We start from the raw sequence: 20,346 nt of genomic DNA on the forward strand, positions 1-20,346 counted from the left end.
TTTGTCCAGGCGGAGCGGCGACCAGACCCTGCGGAGAGCGGGGGCGGCCCTCTCAGTCTTTGCGGTTCCTCCCCCTCTTGCCCTGCCCCCTCCCCCTGGCCGCCGTCCTAAAACGCGGCGGGCGCCTTTAAGAGGGAGCTCGGTTACCCTGGGGGCGGGAGCCCCTCGGCAGAGAGCGAGGCGGCGGCGCTCTCCGCGATGCTCCTCACTTTCTGCTCCTGCTCCCGCCGCCGCTGCCGCCACCCTCGCCTCCTCCTCCTCCGCCTCGAAGCGTCGTTTTCTGCAGCCGGGGAGAGAAGTGCTATGTCAGGAAAGTTCCGGGAGGGACTGGCTGGGGCCATGCTCCCCGGGCTCTCCTGCAGGCGCCCGCGCGCAGCTCTTTGTACGAGGTGAGGCGTGGGGTCCGCGGCCCCCCGGGGACAGGTAGCCGTCCGTGGGGAGCGCTTCGATTCCCCGCGGTGGGAAGGGTTGTGGGGTTGGGCGGAGTGTGAGGCGGGGGACGAGGCCGGTGAGACCGAAGTTGTGCCGGAGAAGCTTGGGTTTTCGGGAAGGTTTTTACAGCTGGACTCGAGGGATTTCGGCAGCCGGCGCCACACGGTGGGGCCCGGCCAGGACTCGGTGGCCCCGGGCCCCGCCTCGCCTCCCCTCCCGATGCCCCCTGCCCCGGGCCCCTGCCCGCCCGAACCGTGAGGCCTTCGAGGAAAGCGCTCGGCTGCAGGTCGGCACCCAGTGCCGGGTTTGTCTCTGCCCGGCTCTCCCCTGGAGATGCTGCGAAGTGCTGGGAGTGAGAGGAAGGGGATGGAATCCTCCTGAACTTTTACACTGCGGGCTCCTCACTCCTTAGGGATGCAGTTCACCTGGTTTGCCCAAGTCGGAGGACTCCTTCCAGCTCCAGCAGTTCGGAGAGGTTGCCTTTTACATGTGGGTGAGCTTTCGGCGCTGTGGTCCGTCTCTCAGCTTTGATCGGGCTTCAGCATTGCATTGATTTTAGTCCTCATTCCTCCGCCCCTTTTGGGATTTTTTTTTTTTTTTTTAAGAAAAAAAAAAAAAAAAATCCTGGAGGATTAGGGTGCTGAAATAAACAAGCAAACAAAACAACAAAACCCAACAATGTATTTTTATGAAATTTACCCCCAAGGCTGACTGAAATGTTCCAAGTGATCTTTTTAGTCCTCATGAAATATTTAGTCTTGATCTTAACACTTATGAAAGGCAGGTATCCCTGTAGTAGGATGCAGTATTTTTTTTGGTGGTGAGATGAGGTTTAAAGCATGTTTTGTTAAAGAAGGATTTTTTTGTTTATTGGTGAATTTGGTTTTCATTATATCTTAAATTAAGACTCCAACTAATTTTAGGAGTAGTATTTCTAAGAATCTGAAGCAAAACCTCATATTTCTTGCATAATCCTTCTTGCTTCAGGCAATTTTACTCTTGGATAAAGTATGTAATAGATGTAATTATTTGATGAAACCTAATATATAAGTTCATTTATTGCCCAAATGGCTAAGTTTCTTTTTTCATGTATCCTGTGGGTAAAGGAAGCCCATTTTCTCACATTGCCAGTTCTCTTCCACCCCTGTCTATCCCTGTTTCTGTCTTCTTCACTCACATTCTATACATCCGATGTCATATGTAGATCACAGGTGCTGATGGCAAGTCCCTATACTTTGTAAAGTGTTGAATAGCCAGATTTTAGTGATGTAATTGATTATATCCAGATTATTTTGAAAAATAAAAATAGAATGTGAAAGCTTTAAAGAAAAGTGTCATGAAGTATTTTAAATTCTCAGGTATATGCTTTACATGTAACTTGTGTGTAGAAAAATGTACTGCAGAAATAGGGGGTATGGTAGGAGACAACTTTACTTGTAGTGGGGAAGTTTTGAAAGAAAATCATTCTAGAATAAACATTAATATAACTTTTTGTTTGGGATATAGATTTTCATTTCTGAGCACAGTTTTGTCACTCTGCTGTCAAATATGTTAAAACCTTGAAAAAAGAACTCTTCATCTCAAGCATTTTCTGAAAATTTGTAGCAAACTGAGCATTCTTGGAAAAATTTTGCTTAGAAAAAGTCACATACTTAAAACCCACACTGCAGTTACTATTTTGCCTTAAGTTTTCTGGACTCCAGGCAAGAAAATACTGCATTCAGAAAGAATTGGGGGTTCTAAGGTGGATGTGACTTATTTCCTAGAACTGTGTGGATTAATATGAGTACCTTGAGATTTGGTATGTGATTTATTTGATTGAGATGATGGTTTTGTGAATATTTCTTTTTGAAACTAAATGTGTATTCACGTATATATCACATATACATGTCACAAAATTCTTATCTATCTATAGATGTGGATATTCATATATTTCTGCATCTCTTTATATCTATAAGAGGTTAAACTGTTCAGGGACTCAGTAATACTCCTGCACTAAGAACAGCAGATCTAAAAGATGAGAAACTGAACATGTTTCTGGCTAGGGCTTGTCATTGATTTTAGCAATTTTCATCAGTATCAGATAAGTTAAAAGATACTGTGTTTTCCAGCATGTTCTTGTTCTCACACCAGGCTTGAGCCAGGGAGCCATATTCCAGTGGTCCTAACTCCATATTTTTAAAATGGACTGAGTTATCATACAATTGGTTGATTGGATCAGGCATTTCTTAAGCTTCAGTAATTTATCTTCAGTAGAGGAATCCTGGCAAAATTTAGCTTGTCAGTATAGTGTTTTCTTCTTCTAATTACTTTCAAGTATTCCCTGTTGGTCTGGGACTTAGAGAGTAAACCTCAATAGCATGGGAGATAAACCTTGGGTCAGTTTTGGTGCTCTAGTTTGTGCAGTGATGTCTTGAGTATTTGATATGAGAGAGATACCCATTTATACTTGGGAAAATGATACATTTGATACAGTGCTTCAATCTCAATAAACAAAACTTTGGAATATTTCTTACATTTTCCACAGCTGAAGCTGCTGCATCTCAGCATATATATGAAAATTAGAAATGAAATGATTTTTTAGACATTTTTTTCACTTGCTGGGCATTTACCAGAAATGAGTTTATATTTGCTGCAAGTTTCCTTTACTTTGTTGCTTGTGGCAATTTTTTCTTTTTCCTTATTTTTTTTGCTACTGTGATGTGTATCAGAGAAGGCAATGGCAACCACTCCAGTACTCTTGCCTGGGAAATCCCTGGCAAGAGTACTGGTAGGCTACAGTCTATAGGGTTGGGAAGAGTCGGACACAACTGAGTGACTTCACTTTCACTTTTCACTTTCATGCACTGGAGGAGGAAATGGCAACCCACTCCAGTATTCTTGCCCGGAGAGTCCCAGGGACGGGAGCCTGGTGGGCTGCCATCTCTGGGGTCGCACAGAGTCGGACACAACTGACGTGACTTAGCAGCAGTGATGTGTATATTTAGGATGAGTTCTTAGTGTTTACTTGAAATGGACAGTGCTGTGTTTCACAGAGTTTATTTTGTGTATTTTCAGCTTAAAAAATAACATTTGAAATGTTTGACTATATGGGTGAGATCACAGACTTTCAGAATGATGGGATCTTGGTCCATTACAGTTTCAGTTTCCTGGGAATTTTCTGTTTAAGGTCAGACGCGGCCCTGATTTGAACTGGATGATCTACAAAATAGGTACTTTTGCAACCACAAAATGTGGAGAACATTCCAAATAATTTGCAGTGTGGGTAGCCCAACATGCTTTAGTGTTTAGTTGGCTTGAGGCAGTGTGCCATGCTTGTAAAAAATGGTTTTTGAAGCTGACAGCAAGCTGTTTCATTCTTTGAGTTTGACACTTAGGATAAAGTGCCTTTTAGCCTCTGTGCCAGTAAATATGGACAGGATTGGTATTACTAATAAAAGTACTTTTGTTCCCATTTCTGTATAATAGATTCAGAAAACTCAAGCATGAAATAGCTTAATATACTAGGAAACTCATTCATGTTAATTCAAAATGTAATGAAGGTTTGAGAAGGTTGGATTTTAACAGAGCTTTCAAGTCCTGGGCAAAAGAGTGTATATTTGCAGTTAGGAGGATCATCTAGCGGTCACTCTATTGAAATTAATAATGACATTATTATTAACAGTATTTCCTTTGAGTGATAAACCTCCCAGGCCCAACTTTGATTAAAAACATCCCCACTGTGCCAATCACCTAGCATATATATTAATTGATTCTTAATCATTTGAAACCCTCATGTGTCATTGTTGTCATAAGCTTTAGGTACCTTTGGTTTTTTACTGAAGCTTCTTGATTAACTTCTTTTCTATCAATTGATGGAGCCCAGTCTACATCATTAAAGCTGCTTTTTTTTTGGCTGTGTTGGATCTTCTATTAGTTGCAGTAAGTAGGTTTAGTTGCTTTGGGGCAAGAGGGATCTTAATTCCCAGACCAGGGATTGAATCTGTGTCCCCTTTATTGGAAGGGGGATTCTTAATCACTGGACCACCAGGGAAGCCCCTTCATTAAAGCATTTTAAAATACGTTACACAATTTTTTTTTTTTTAAACATGAAAATGTCTAAGGATTTGCTTTGGGGAGGGAGTGCAGCAGAAGTGACATGATTCATTTCTATATTGTAGCTCTTACCTTCCGAAGGAAGGCGTTTTCACCTCTTCCTTTTTATTTTAAGCAAAAACAAATGCATAGGTAATTTTAGAGAAAGAACATTTGCAGGCATTTAAAGATGCTTGAAGTTTCGATCAAAATAAGGGTTTCAGCTCTGAGTTACCTAAGAATAAGTCAACGTCTGCACCAGGTGTTCATTACAGTTTCTGGCTGAGTGTCTGCTGCTGATCTAAGTTGGGATCCTGGGAAGCTATAGATTCAAAGAGAGTTGAGATGAAAAGGGGCTAATTCCAGGCATAGCATCTATTGCCTTCCAGAGCAAAAAATATTTGCCTGAGTGTCTACTTCTAATAAAATCAACTTTTCATCATTTTAGCTTGTTTTTTCCATTTCCTCCAGGCTATAAATGAAATATGGTGTTTTCATTTTTGATTAACCTTCCACTTCTAAAGTTTCACACTGTTCAGGACTAGCTTTTAAGACTCTGAGCTTGTTCCTAGCAGTACTTTCCAAATGTTTTCCCTTCTTTTGAATTATTGAGTTCTTTAATGATACATTATGAGTTTTGAATTTAAGGTTCCTCCATCTTCCTTAATAGGCCTTGGTTAATTTACTTCTACTTAAAGGTGCACTGATGTTGGTCACTTCTCATTTTTGTGTCTATATTTCATGTATAGTTGCTCTTATAAGGTTTCAAATCTTTATTCTTTATTCGTATGTGTGAAAAATTTAGAAAATCCAGACAGGCCAAAAAAGGAAAAGAGGAATTACACCTATTAACATTTTGATATATATTTTATGTGCATAAAGAAAAAACTTTCATTTTCTTAAAATGATACTTACTATTTTGTTTCTTTTAAACTTTCATACAAAGATGAATCACATCCCATATCATAGAATGATCTTCTGTAGCATGTTTTGAGTACTAAATAGTATTTTGTTCTATGGATGTATCATATTTTATTGGAGATATGCTATAATATCAGGCAGTTTTTCCTTTTTTAAAATTGCTGATATATAGCAGTAAATATCTTAAAGCTCAGTTTTTGTATATATCTATGGTTATTCCCTTTGAGTAAAACCCTAAAAGTAGAATTTTGGGATAGGGATAAAGGACACTGATGTTTTTCATTGACCTCAAGGCATTTTATTAGTCCCAATATAAAATCTGTAGAGTTCATCATAGCTTTCCTTGATTACCTTCTATGGTCTTTTTGGTTAGTCTAATATGAAAGACTTAAGTCAGATTGCATTTGAACTCAGACCTGACTGACTAGGGCTTTATCCAAGGTAAATAATGCTAAGTATAATATTTACAAAAACTCAGCTATAAGGTACAGCCTCAACACCAAACCATCCAATAGTGCCCAGTTATAGCTATAAAGGCTATTTCCACCTAAACAGGAATAGCAGTTGATAGCATGCCCTGAGAATTCTCTCTTATTCTTAAAAAAAAATTTTTTTAACACATTTGTTTGACTGTGCTAGGTCTTAGCTGTGGCATGCAGGATCTTCACTCTTCTTCATTGCACCATGTGGGATTTAGTTCTCTGACCAGGGATCGAACTCCAGTCCCCTATGTTAGGGCATGGATTTTTAGCCACTGCACCACCAAGGACATCCCTCTCTTCACTGTCAGTCTCCTTACTACATTACCATCTGAACTACTGGCCATGTACACTGATATATCCATAATTGCTGTATGGTAGAGTAATTAAATATTGTTTCTTATATAGCCATCTCTAAGATTTTAATGATTCTATTTTCTACCCTTTGCTGCCAACAGATAGACTCCTAATGTCCTCTGTGTGTTTATATCTCTATATCTGTATTTTATATATTTATCTCTTTCTCGCTGTCTGTCAATAATACAGAACTTCATCATAGCCAGAAATTACCTTTTGAAATCAGATAAGTGTCCCTCTGACTACCACAAAAACATAGTTATTCCTGGGAACAATTTAAAGGATATAAAATGGGCAAAAGCTAAGAAAAGGACTTGTGTGAAAAACTCACGGATTGATAGTTTAATGTAGAGAGAAATTCTCTTCTTCATTTTTATGACTAAAGTTATCTTTAGCTGTCAGACATGACCCTAATGATGGCAGAATGGCATTTGTATTTTCATGTACCTTTTTCATTTTTAGAATTTAGTTCTGGCTGTAAAAAGGAAACAGAAAATAAACACACACACACACTCCCAAACATATTTTCTGGGTCAGCTGTTCTTTTTTCAGATATTGTCTTCTCCACTGTGTGGAGACCATGCATGTCCTTTCCTCCTTTTTCTAAGTCATGCCGAGCTTCTCTGTCCCCTTTTTAGTGTTAGTGGCTCAGTGTGTCCAATTCTTTGTGGCTCTATGGGTTGTAGCTTCCCGGGCTTTGTGACCCCAGGGACTGTAGCCCGCCAGGCTCCTCTGTCCATGGGATTCCCCAGGCAAGAATAGTGGAGTTGGTTGCCATTTCCTTCTCCAGGGGATCTTTCTGACCCAGGAATTGAACCCAGGTCTCCAGCATTGCAGGCAGTTTCTTTACCTACTGGGTGCTTACCTGTTTTAGCATTTCTGAATAAATTTTTTGTTTAGATGAGTTATTGTTATGTGTTGTTATTATATTCAGTTTTTCCCTTTCACTCTTTGTGGTATAGATATGTGGATGCATCTTTGGTTGTAATGAATGATTATTAATAAAAAATAAGGAGTTCGAGAATCTCAGCATTTATATTTCTTAGTACTCAGTTGCTGTGGGTTAGCTATAAAAACTTAGACACAGTGGTAAAGTGAAGTCAAATACAAAAATGACTGAAGTAATAAACTTGATTACCTTTGGGTAATTATTTCATTCATCAGGTCATAAAACTAAGCTTTTAATATTTTCTGTATTCCTTTTATGATATAACTTTTCTTTTGCATTCCAAGTTTTAAAATCTTTTCATCCTACTAATTTCTCTCATCTTGCATAAGGACCCACCAGAATAGAAATGATCTCTGAGGCTCATATAACAGAATCTCATTCTGGTGAGATCTTTGCTCTTATCTGGATTCTAGGTTGGAATACAATTTTAGGAAAAGATCCTTCAGGTAATTTTTTTTAAGTGGATAGACAGGGAAGACTCACATGAAAAGCCTTGTTGCATAACATAAAGCATCCATTTGCTTTGTGGCCCTTGTAGAAAGGAAATTTTCTGTTTGTCTAATATAAACTTGAGACTTGGAGTGATCACTGCATTGAATGCTGTCCTTCCCAGTGTCTATGTTAAATTCTTATTCTGTTCAGTTCCAACATAATCAATATTCTGCATATAAGAGGAACTTTCACATTTGTTTCATTAGCCATTAGATAAACTCTATATTTGCATCATTCTAGGGCAGTGGTTCTTGCCATTATGAAATCTGTATTGAATTCACCCACATGGCACAGCTGTAAAGAATCCGCCTGCCAATACAGGAGAGGTAAGAGACATGGGTTCGATCCCTGGGTTGAGAAGATCCCCTGGAGTAGGAAACGGCAACCCTCGCCAGTATTCCTGCCTGAAAAATTCCATGGACAGAGGAGCCTGTTGGGCTACAGTCTATGGGGTTGCAGAGTTGAACACAACTGAGCACACATGCACATGTGCATACTCATATATACATATGCACACTCATACAGCACTTTCAAATATCACTGTCATGGGCTACATCTGGTAGAAGAAATCAAATGAGAACCAGGCATGAATGAAGTATAATAAAACCAGAAGATCCACAGAAGCATAGACAGTGATGCTTATACAGCAGTATTTAGTGTTTTTGTCTAGGAATTGTAATTCTCGTGATTATGTGTACAGTTGACTTTGGGTAAGTGAATTCCCTATGGTTCCTTGGTCTTAACTCCCATATGTCAGTTGAATCAATACTTTGTGAACTTGCAAAGCTTTCTGATGCTTTGGGTTTTGAGTGGTGGGCCAGAGGACTTAGAATCAGGTACTTACTGACTGGCACCGTCATTAGGGCATTACCAGTGGGGAACCCAGCAACAGATAAGCATCACCACCAAACCCCAAATTCATTCTCCCTTGTGATTTTGTGATGCATGATGAGAAATTGTTCTTTCATGTTTAAATACAGCTATTTTATCAACTTTATTTTTTTATTTCTAAAGGTTCAAAATGAGCATTCCAGATTTTCTTTAAAATTTTTCTTTGCTAAGACATGATTTTTTTGGTAGGGAGGGAGCATAGTAGGTGTTGGGAGGTGATTTGCAGTACTTTGAATTTAGAATGACAATTATGTAACCGTTTTTACTTAGATCAATGCTTCCCTATTGTTGGATACACAGCAAACTTGATTGAAAATTAAAATTTAGAAATAATAGAAATGGAAATAAGGTTGTATTAAAGGAGATAATTATTTTATTCATGAACTCCTTCCTTTATTCATGAAAAGTATTAGTGGAGAATCCTTCAGCTATTGAGGTTTCAAGAAACATTTTCTTGAGTTTAAAATTATTTGTGAGCAGTTTGGTTTTAGAAGACTTTTTTAGGACCATATGCATTTAGTAAAATTTAATTCTTGTAGTAAAAGCTTCCTGCTTTTAGTCTTCATTTATTTTCTTTTATTTCTTACCCTGTGACCTACTTTTCTCCCACCCTTCCATCAAAAAATAAAGCAGAATAAAAAATAAACTATAACTTTAAAATCAAAATATATAGGCATATCTCAGAGATTTTGCAGACTTGGTTATAGACCGCTGCAATTAAGTGAATATTATTAATATAGTAAATTGAATCATGGAATTTTTGGTTACCCAGTGCATATAAAACTTATGTTTATGCTATTCTGTAGTCTATTAAGTGTACAATAGCATGATGTCTAAAAAAACAATGTGCTTAACTTAATTAAAAAATACTTTATTGCTAAAAAATGCTAACCATCATCTGAGCCTTCAGTGAGTCATAGTAGTAGCACCAAAGGTCACTGATTACAAATCACCATAACAAATATATATAATAATATATATAATTATAGAAATAAAAAAATGGAAATAGTGCAAAAATTACCCAAATGTGGCAGACATGAAGTGAGCAAATACTGTTGCAAAGATGGCAGCAGTATCTGCAAAGCACAATAAAGCAAAGCAAAATAAAACAAGGTAGGCATAAGAGACCTGGGTTTGATCCCTGGGTTGGAAGGATCCCCTGGAGGAGGGCATGGCAACCCACTCCAGTGTTCTTGCCTGGAGAATCCCATGGACAGAGGAGCTTGGCGGGCTACAGTCCATGGGGTCTCAAAGAGTCAGAAAGGTCTGAAGTGACTTAGCACACACACACAGGCCTATACTAGTCTTCAGCCAAGTACTTTTGCATTTGTGCTAGTATGTAATATCATACTATCGTGGGACATAACATTAAAGAATGTTGGAAGAAAATATGGACAAATGAGAAATTATATTTTCTGTTTTCTACTCTTGGGGTGCCCTCATTTTACAGCACAAGCAACAAGGTATAATCCAGTGTTTACTTTGTGTTTGTATGTCTGTTTGGTATGAGTCAGTGTTCTCCAGAGAAATAGAACCGACATGAGGTATATTTGATTTATTAAAAGGAATTGGTTCATGTGATTATGGAGACTGAGAAGTCCCATGGTTGGCCACCTGCAAGCTGGAGACACAAGAAAGCGGTTTGTGTAGTTCTGAGAGCCTGAGGGATGTTGGTGTAAGTACCAGTTGAAGGGAGATGCTTAAATTCCCAGCTCAAACAAGCAGAATTCAAATCCCCGCTTCTTGACCTTTTTGATTTATTCAGGCCTTCAATGGATTGAGTGATATCTACTCACTTTGGGGAGGGCAGTGTGCTTTCCTCAATCTAATAATTCAAATTCCAGTTTAATCTGGAGAAATACCACAAATGCACCCAGAAATAATGTTTAATCCAGGCACCCTGTGTCCTAGTGAGGTTAACATAAAGCTAACCATCACAGTGAGTCTCCCCACTAGACTTGAGAGTTACATAAGATGAGATATACCTGTTGTTTTTCATTGTATGCCATGCTTAATCAGAAACTGGTGGACAGCAGATGATTAATAATGATTTGTTAAAGGAAGGGAATGAATGTAAAGAGTATATGTTAAGTGGAAAGTATATGTCAAAGATTTATAACATGAATAGCATGTTGAAAGACTGAGTATCAGGTGGATGTTAAGATGTGCCAGTGAGGTAATTTTAGTTGGCATATGATGATTCTGTTGACTTTTCCTTTGTCTTTATTTGGTGGCCACTTCAAATATTAAAACTAAAGTCTTAATAGATTTTTGAGGTCCAAGAATTTGAAGTATGACCTTTAGATTTTTCAGAATCTTCCCAAGTTAAACAAATTACTTTGATCATGGCAGTGAATCAAGGTCAAAAGAGAATTGCCATTATCTCTGAGGATGAGTCAGCTTTGCTCTTCAGCGATCCTATTTTGAAATGGCATGCCAAGAGCAGAATGATCTTTTGCTCTATGTTGTTTCTCTTGCACCATTTTCTAACTTCCCACTTAGGAAAATGTTTAGTAATTCTGTATTTTCCCTCACATTGATTATTGGAATTTGCCAGGTAATAATTATGTTTACAGGGCCAAGGGACCAAGGATTTTAGCATCTTTTAAAAGGAATACATAAAAGTAAGATTGATACTTTTGAACTGTGGTGTTGGAGAAGGCTGTTGAGAGTCCCTTGGACTGCAAGGAGATCAAACCAGTCAATCCTAAAGGAAATCAGTCCTGAATATTCATTGGAAGGACTGATGCTAAAGCTGAAACTTCAGTACTTTGGCCACCTGATGCGAAGAACTGACTCATTGGAAAAGACCCTGATGCTGGGAAAGATTGAAGACAGGAGGAGAAGGGGACGATAGAGGATGAAATGGTTGGATGGCATCACCAACTCGATGGACATGAGTTTGAGCAAGCTCTGGGAGTTGGTGATGGACAGGAAAGCCTGGAGTGCTGCAGTCTTAGACATGACTGAGTGACTGAACTGAACTGATAAAAGTAAGATATATATTAATGTTTGATTATTAGTTATACAAGTATATACTCAAGAGGTTATTTGAAGTATCTGGTGATTCATTAAGGTGTTCCAGGTCCACATTCTGTGACATTTCTATTATACCATCAGAGAAATTGGTCTGATTGATGCTGACGTGTGTGGGATACTAAGGTGGTGGGGATAGGGAATCTTTAAACATTGTCTTATACCAAGAGATGATGCTTGGAGGAGACCGTAGTGTAAGTGTATATGTCCCCTGTTTGTTTTTGATAGCGTGTCCACAAATCTCCAACTAAGTATCACACTACCTGGCACGTGGTAGATGCCCTAAACATTTTTGTTGAATTGGCTTGGCTGCACCTCTCAGGGGTAGTCGTAGTCAGCAACAACAAGTGTTGTTCTGAAAAACAAGAAAGCCATACTATAGTTGCATCTGGCGGTAGAGGAATAAACTGGGCATGGTGGTAGTAGACTGTTTCTGGGTGCAGGAAGGAATACAGACTTAGACCAGATTTGAAGCAATGACAGAAAAATTGTATCTCTTTTGTTCTGAAAAGAGACTTTGAAGGTCACTTCTCTGAAATAATTGAGGCGGAAGCTGGAGTGAAGAAGGTCAGAGGAAGAGAACCAAAGGTATTGTGTCAAAATCACAGTGTAGAATCTTGAGGTGAAAAACAAGACTAAATTCAGTTTGCGTGACATATGGTTGACTTTTCTGGTTGCTCAGGTGGTAAGAAATCTGCCTGAAATGTAGGAGACCTGGGTTCAATCGCTGGGTAGGGAAGATCCCCTGGAGAAGGGAATGGCAACCCACTCCAGTATTCTTTCCTGGGAAATTCCACGGACAGAGGAGTCTGGTGGGCTACAGTCCAATGGGGTCAGAAAGAGTCAGACATGACTGAGCGACTAACACTTTATCATATGGAAAATAGTCATTTCCGAGGGTGAGGGATAGAATGCTCCACGTCACTGAAGTGCTGGTGTTGGGGAGAACATGGTTTTCTTTTCTGAGTAGAACTGCTAGCTTGTAACTACTGGGAACCGATGTGTGCCACTTCTTTACATGTGCTGTTTCATTTAACAAGGCCCCACTGCAGCTTTAGCAACTAAGGTACCCCTTGGTCATTTTTCTGAGGAGGATCTGAGAAAATGAGAGAGTAAGTAACGTGCTCAATGACACATAGCAAGTAAGCAGTAACCAGGCACTCTGACCCCTGCTGCGGTGGACGCAATGGGCATCTGGAGGAAGGGCTTGAAAGTACTCAATAAAAATTTATTTTTACGCTGAGTTTTGATTCCCTCCAGAGGACATGCCAGAATCATATGTTTTTTAAGAGACGTGGAGAAGAGAGAGCAGCATTTTCAGAAGAAATATTTATGATGGTGGAAACATTTAGTTTTAATTAGATAACTTAACGCCTTGGAAACTTTAGTTGTGCCATGTAACTATTAAAGAAAAATTAAATGTCGAATCTTCATATAGATAGTTGTGTAGGGTCAGATGGGTTATAGAGTTGCTTAGTCAGTTTAGTTCAGTTACTCAGTCGTGTCCGACTCTTTGCGACCCCATGAATCACAGCACGCCAGGCCTCCCTGTCCATCACCAACTCCCGGAGTTCACTCAGACTCACGTCCATCAAGTCAGTGATGCTGTCCAGCCATCTCGTCCTCTGTTATCCCCTTCTCCTCCTGCCCCCAATCCCTCCCAGCATCACAGTCTTTTCCAATGAGTCAACTCTTCACATGACATGGCCAAAGTACTGGAGTTTCAGCTTTAGCATCATTCCTTCCAAAGAACACCCAGGGCTGATCTCCTTTAGAATGGACTGGTTGGATCTCCTTGCAGTCCAAGGGACTCTCAAGAGTCTTCTCCAACACCACAGTTCAAAAGCATCAATTCTTCGGCGCTCAGCTTTCTTCACAGTCCAACTCTCACATCCATACATGACCACAGGAAAAACCATAGCCTTGACTAGACGGACCTTTGTTGGCAAAGTAATGTTTCTGCTTTTGAATATGCTATCTAGGTTGGTCATAACTTTCCTTCCAAAGGAGTAAGTGTCTTTTAATTTCATGGCTGCAGTCACCATCTGCAGTGATTTTGGAGCCCCCCAAAATAAAGTCTGACACTGTTTCCCCATCTATTTCCCATGAAGTGATGGGACCAGATGCCATGATCTTCATTTTCTGAATGTTGAGTTTTAAGCCATCTTAGAGTTGGTTAAGGAAACAGTTTTAAAAAGTGGAGTGGCAAGCTGAGCTGTACCCAGAAATTCAGGTGACTGTAAAGCGGGATTAAAATAAAGCTTTTGCAGAATAGCATGAAAGCAAACAATAATTAGCAGCTCTTTAAAATTTCATTGATTCCCAAGAGATGTTTGTGGGAACCAGAAAAGTGATCTAAAGAGTAATGTGAAAAGATAGGCACAGTTTTTTAAATTAATAGATAATATTGGAAGAAATATGGGGTACTTTTAAAAGTAGTGATGATAGATTACCATATTTAAATTTTGCACATTGAAGTATAACAAAATTCTGTTCTTCTCATGTTTCTTATGCCCTTTACTGATCAGAGTCCATTTCTTGCATAACAAAAGTACACTTGACCAAAGGATGAGGGACATTCTAAAAACTTTCACTTTTTATTGATGTATAGATTTACAGTGTTGGTGTATTGATTTACAATGTTGTGTTAATTTCTGCTGTGCAGCAGAGTGATTCAGTTGTATGTATATATACATTCTTTTTCACGTGTTTTCCACTGTAGTTTATCACAGGATATTGACTATAATTCCTTGTGCTATACAGTAGAACCTTGTTGTTTATCCATCCTACGTATAATAGTTTGCATCTGCTAACCTCAAACTCTCCATCCATCCTTACCCTGCCACCCGCCTCCTCCTTGGCAACCACAAGTATGTCCTCTATGTGTGTGAGTCTATTTCTATTTCATAAATAAGTTCATTTGAGTAATATTTTAGGTTCTACATATAGTGACATCCTATGGTATTTGTCTGTCTCTGATTTACTTCACTTAGATGATCATCTCTAGGTCCTTTCATGTTGCTGCAAATTGCATTATTTCATTCTTTTTTATGGCTGAGTAGTATTCCATTGTGTAGATGTATCACATCTTCTATATCCATTCCTCTGTAGGGTATGGATGGACATTTAGATTGTTTTCATGCCTTGACTACTTTGAATAGTACTATTATGAACATATGGGTGCATGTATGTTTTTGAACTAGACTTTTGTCCAGATATTTGCCCAGTAGTGGGGTTGCTGGATCATATGGTAATTCTATTTTGAACTTTCTGAGGAGCCTCTGTACTGTTTTCTGTGGTGGTTGCACCAACTTACATTCCCACCAACAATGTAGGAGGGTTTCTAAAGGATAAGGAACATTTGAGTAACTCTTTTTGTCACCATTTTCCAAAATTTTAAACACTGTCTTCTCTTCTACCCATGAACAGTAGACATGTTGAGACAGGCAGGCGAATGCTTATTTTGCTTCCTTACCGTCAACACATAAGGAGTAGAGTTTTTTTTATTTTTTAAAGGAATGTCTTACCATTAAACAGAAATGTTAATGTTTGTACTTCATGTATTTATAATACATGAAAATATTCTTCAAGGAGAAATCTTGAATGTAAGAAAACTACTCATTTTACGAGATTTAGAAAATAAAGAAGAGTAAGAAAAAGTGTAAATCACTGATACCACTGATGCTCTTGTTGGTCAGAAACATCTGTTCATATTTTGATATTTCCTTCTAATTCCTTTTAAAAACTTTAAACATATCGAGAGCATATAGTATATATGGCTTCATAGTCTGTTTTCTTTACTCAATCTGCTCACATAATATTTTCTTGTATCTTTATTAAACACTGTTCAAATACAGCTTTAATGGCTACATAGCATTCTATTATATAAATCGCATAATTAACTCAATCTGTTTCCTTAATATGAACCTTTAGTTTCATTTTACTCTGTACATGAATTTTTCACAGCCTTATTAGTTTTATTTAACATATCATAAAATTCAGTCATTTCAAGTTTATGGTTGTTTACTGGTGTTTGATAATTTTACCAAGTGGTGCAACTGTTATCATAATCAGTTTTAGAACATTTTCTCCCCCACCTAGTGAGATTCCTCATGTCCATTTGTAGTTAATTCGTCATCTTATCCCTAGTTCCAGCTTACCACTGATCTACTTTCTGTTTCTCTGATTGTCTTTTCTAAGCATTTCATCTAAGTGGAATTATGCAATACACGGTTTCTTGTGACTGATTTCTTTTTCTTTCCATATTTTTAAGGTTCATCCATGACACAGCATGTATCAGTACATTATTACTTCTTATTGCTGGATGTATTTCATTGTAGGGATATACAGGCACACCTTGTTTTATTGTACTTTATTAAGCTTCACACATTGTGTTTTTTACTGGTTTTTTTTTTTTTTTTTTTTTTTTTATAAATTGAAGGTGTGTGGCAACGCTGTGTTATCAGATGATGGTTAGCACTTTTTGGCCATAAAGTATTTTTTAGTTAATATATGTACCTTGTGTTTTAGACTTAATGCTCTTGAACACTTAATAGACTACCCTATAGTGTAAACATAACTTTTATATGCACTAGGAAACCAGAAAGTTTGTGTGACTCTCTTTCCTGTGATACTTGCTAAAATTTATTGTGGTAGTCTGGAACCAAACCCACAGTATCTCTGGGGTGTGCCTCTAATGCATTTTGTGTATCCCCATTCACCAGTTGATAGACATCTAGGTTGCTCCTAGCTTTGTGCTGTAAAGAATAATAACGCTGTGATCATTGACGTGCAGGTCTTTGTGTAGACACACATTTTTGTTTCTCTTGGGTCAGTACTTAAAAGTGGAATTGCTGGGTTCTGTAGGAGTGTTATTTTTTTAACTATTTGAGAAACTGCCAAACGGTTTTCCCAAGTGGTTCCATAGTTTTACATTCCCACTAGGAATATATAAGGGTTCTTATTTATCCAAATCCTCACTAACATTTGTTGTTGTCTGTCTTATTTATTATAGCCATTCTAGTGGGTGTTAATATCTTAATGTGGTTTTTAATATGCATTTCCCTAATGGCAATGGTGTTGAATATTTTTTCATGTGCTTATTATGTATTTGTATATTTTCTTTGTTGTAATATTCTATTCATATTTTTGTTCAATTATCAATTTAGTTTAAATGCTATTAAGTTGTAACTGTTCTTTGAAAATTCTAGGTACAGGTATTTTATATGTTTTTGCAAATACTTTGAGTCTGTTTCTTGGTTTTAAAAATTCTTAATTATGTCATCTGAAATGCAAAAAATTGAATTTTTATGAAGTTCACATTGTTAATTTATTCTTTTGGTGTCACGTGTATGAATTCTTTGCCTAACCCAAGGTCTGGAAGATTTTATATATATTTCATTACTTAAACTTTTAAAGGACATTTAAAAATACTTCTAAAGAATGGATCCTGAGAAGTACAAGTTTTAGAAACTTTTAGTAGTCAGCATTTTGTATTTGCAGTTTCCGCATCTACAGATTCAATGATGTGTGGATTGAAAAGAACTGAAAAAAATTTCAGAAAGTTCCAAAGAGCAAAACTTGAATTTGCATGCACTTGCAACTACTTATATAGCATTTATATTGTGTTAGGTATCATTATAAGTATAATATAAGATATAAATAATTGAGAAGTGATTTAAAATATATGGGAGGATATGCATATCTTAATTTCAAATACTGTGCCATTTTATGTAGAGGAGTTGAGCATTTGCAGATTTTGGTATCCATGGGGGGTCCTGGAACCAGTTCCCCACAGATCCTGAGAGATGACTGTATGTATTTTTTAAATTTTTGTTTATTTGTTTATTTACTTTTGGCTGTTCTGGGTCTCCATTGCTACATGTGGGCTTTCTCTGGTTGTGGTGTTTGGGGGCTACTCTCTGGTTGTGGTGATGGGCTTCTCATTGCAGTGTGGATGACTGTACATTTTTAATAACGTTTTTTTAAAGTATTACATACAACAGGAAGATAGACAAGTCATAAGGGACTCATGTGAAAATTGAAATTTGAAAAAATAAATCCATGTATGTAACTCCCACATGAATCAGGAGGAAATGTTGCTAGCTTCTCAGGAACCTCTCAGAACTTCCTATAAACCCCTTCCCAGTCATTACTTGTACTCTTCCCCAAAGTTAATCAATGGTTAGTAACACCATAAATTAATTTTGCCTTTTTTGAATTTTATTTAAATGGAATGATATTGTGTATACATTTTTGTGTCTTTTGCTTAATATTTTATTGATGAGATTCATTGATGTGGTTTGTTGCAGTAGTTTTCTCGTTTTCATGGCTGTATAGTATTTCATTTATGAATACATCACATTTATTTATCAGTTCTACTATTGATGTTCTGTTTTTGGATATTTTTAATAGTGCTGCTAGCAAAATACTTGTACTTGATTTTTGGTGCACAAATGTGAGCTTTTCTGTTCAGTGTATACTCAAGGGTGGGATTACTAGGTTATGGAGCAGGCCTAACTACAAACTTACTATAAATGGCAAGCTGTTTTCTATAGCCAGTTACATTCTATCCCAGCATCAGTGTTTGAAAGTTTTGTTTGTACCACATCCTGACCAAAACTTGCTGATTTTCTGCCTTTTTAATTGTAGCCATTCTGTTGGATTTGTGTCTTGCTGTGGTTTTCATTTGCATTTTTCTGATGAGTAATGAGGAAGAGCACCTTTACTGTGTTTGCGTGTGTGTGTGTGTGTGTGTGTGTGTGTGTGTGTGTGTGAGAGTGTGTGGCTATTTGGATATCTTCCTTTGTGAAGTTTCTATTCCAGTTCTTTTGCTCATCTTTCAACTGGGTTTATTTATTTATTTTTGATATATTTGTCCATATGAGTCCTTGGTCAGTTATATGATTGCAAGTGTTTTCTGTTTTCTGGCTTACCTTTACTTTCTTTTGGTCAGCTTTTCAGTCTTTCCTTTATAGCTAGTACTTTTGGGGTCTTATTTGTACTTTAAAAATAAACTTGATATGGAGACTTTGTTAAGATTAAGAAACTTAAACTTGAGCTGACTCGAAGCTGGTGTTTGGTGTTATGAGCACCATCCAGTTTCCTGTCCATGCCTCTTCCAGTGCTGAAATCCTGCAGAAGTCTTTTCTCCCACCCTCCCTGACCCTGAGCGCAACTTCCAGCCCCTTGAGACTGATATGGACTCTGTTCTGCTCAGTTTCTCAGCCTCCCAGCTGGCTCTCTTACTCAACCTTAAGCTTCTCAACTGTTTTTAAGCCTTTCAGCTGCCAGTTTTCAGGCTCTCAGCTTCTTGCTGCCTTGAGAAAGCCCCTGAGCTGGCATTTTAGAATTGGCCCATGCCTCCAGGGAAGAAGTATCTTTGAGTGCTGAGTTATCTCACTTTTCCATACTTACTTCTCTATAAGATCTAGGCCTCTCAAGTTATCCCTCCTTTGGTATCTCTTAGGTGACTTCAAAGAGGTTTAAAAAAAAATTATTCAGGCGCTTTTGGTTGTTTTTGTTTGGTACGTTGGTCTGCCACAGCTTGTTTTTCTTTGCCAGGATAGGGAGTCTCTAGGAGTTTTTTTAAATTGATGTATAGTTGATTTACAATGTTGTGCCAACCTAGAAGTGTTTTTTTAAGGCTGTTGATAAGCTTGTTGAATTATAGTAAGGCTACATTTCCATTGATGGAGTATTACTTTGTCAGAATTATTTTCATCTTTTTTAAACCTCTGAAAATTTGCTAAGCAAAAAAAAAAAAACCTTGTAATTTTTATTAAACTTTTTATTTTTCTTTTTATTCTAATGAGACAGAACATTGTTGCAAAAAATGATTGGCCTTTTGCATCTTCCATTTATGATTTGCTTATTAATCACCATGGTTTTTCATTGATTTTTAAGAACTATGTAATGATGCTTTTATTAATAAATAAGAATTTGTGAATTTGAAGATAAAGAATTGTTACCTTAGTGAAGTTAAAAATAATTGGCATTTCCCTTGGTCTTTATAATGTTTCCAGACTTTTGAAGGCAGGGGTTGTGTCTCTTTTGTGTTCTTTTTTGGTTTCTGGTAAGTGGAATAGTCCAGGTTATCATGAAGCAGATTACATTAAAAAATAATGCAGAGATAGGATTAAAAAGCTCTTGAAGATTGTTCCTTATGTTCACTTTGAAAATTTTCTTTGGTTATTGATTTATGTTATTTCATTTAGGAGCATGGCCTCAAAGTCTTATTCCATTTTTGAGTCATTATCTTCTCTCTCGTATTGCTTCACATCAGTAATGTAGGATCAAACTCTCCTTTGTGCTGTCTGTCCCACATTTATTAGGGACAAATATCTGCCTCATAAATCTCCACAAATGTAAAAGAGGGATTATGTCTCACCTTCCTCACATGAAACTGAATTAATGTCATTCCTAGAAGTAGCATATAAATGCTGAATGGCAGCCTTGCCAGTTGCATTTTAAAGGGGTTTAAGGATAAGACAGTTTTAGACTGACTTCAGAGTTCTAAAGCATGATTACAAAATTTTTAAAAATCTAAAGCATTCTTCATTCACACTGTAACCCAGTGTTTGGATTTTAAGAAATCATCCAGACAGTTTAATTTTTACTCATATTATGAGAATAGTGTCTGAGGATGAGGGATAGTGGAATTTTCCTTATCATATTCGGCATACTTTGTCTCTCTTATTGTGGAAATATAATTTG

The 20,346-nt window shown here is 37.6% G+C and overlaps 1 protein-coding gene across 2 annotated transcripts in view; it reads left to right on the forward strand.

The window, feature by feature from the left end:
- The first annotated feature begins 255 nt into the window (after positions 1-255).
- Positions 256-20,346, forward strand: part of GPR63 (G protein-coupled receptor 63) — a 68,307-nt gene continuing 48,216 nt past the window's right edge. The window contains exon 1 of one of the 2 annotated variants that reach the window (XM_019967335.2): positions 256-389. The gene's annotated coding sequence lies outside the window, so the exon portion shown is untranslated. Of the gene's footprint in view, positions 390-639; positions 922-20,346 lie in introns of those variants that run through there. The other variant, XM_070796057.1, reaches the window with a different exon arrangement.

This window comes from Bos indicus, chromosome 9 (assembly GCF_029378745.1).
Source record: "Bos indicus isolate NIAB-ARS_2022 breed Sahiwal x Tharparkar chromosome 9, NIAB-ARS_B.indTharparkar_mat_pri_1.0, whole genome shotgun sequence".
In the NCBI taxonomy this organism is placed as follows: Eukaryota; Metazoa; Chordata; class Mammalia; order Artiodactyla; family Bovidae; genus Bos; species Bos indicus.